The sequence below is a fragment of the Lupinus angustifolius genome, chromosome LG01, assembly GCF_001865875.1.
Source record: "Lupinus angustifolius cultivar Tanjil chromosome LG01, LupAngTanjil_v1.0, whole genome shotgun sequence".
Classification (NCBI taxonomy): Eukaryota; Viridiplantae; Streptophyta; class Magnoliopsida; order Fabales; family Fabaceae; genus Lupinus; species Lupinus angustifolius.
The window spans coordinates 16,993,942-16,994,381 of NC_032009.1; positions in this window are offsets into that span (position 1 = coordinate 16,993,942).

The window sequence follows — 440 nt, forward strand, 5'->3', positions numbered from 1 at the left end:
TCACATTATTCACAACATGAATGTTGGAACCAAATATGAGTAGATCGTCTACATAGACACATATGATAGTGTAAATGTCATTTTCTGATTTGTAATAAATGCATTTGTCACTTTCATTCACCTTAAACTCATTCGAGACCATTAAGTCGTTAAACTTTTCATGCCACTGTTTAGGTGCTTGCTTAAGACCATACAACGACTTATCTAACTTGCAGACCTTATTTTCTTGCCCATGTATTACAAAACCTTCAGGTTGTTCCATATAGATTTCTTCTTCCAAATCATCATTTAAAAAGGCAATTTTAACATCCATTTGATGTAATAATAAATTATGTATCACATCGATTGATATTAGTACTCTAATGGATGTTATTCTAGTAACAGGTGAAAATGTGTCGAAGAAATCTACATTTTCTCTTTGTCTGAAACCCTTAGCTACA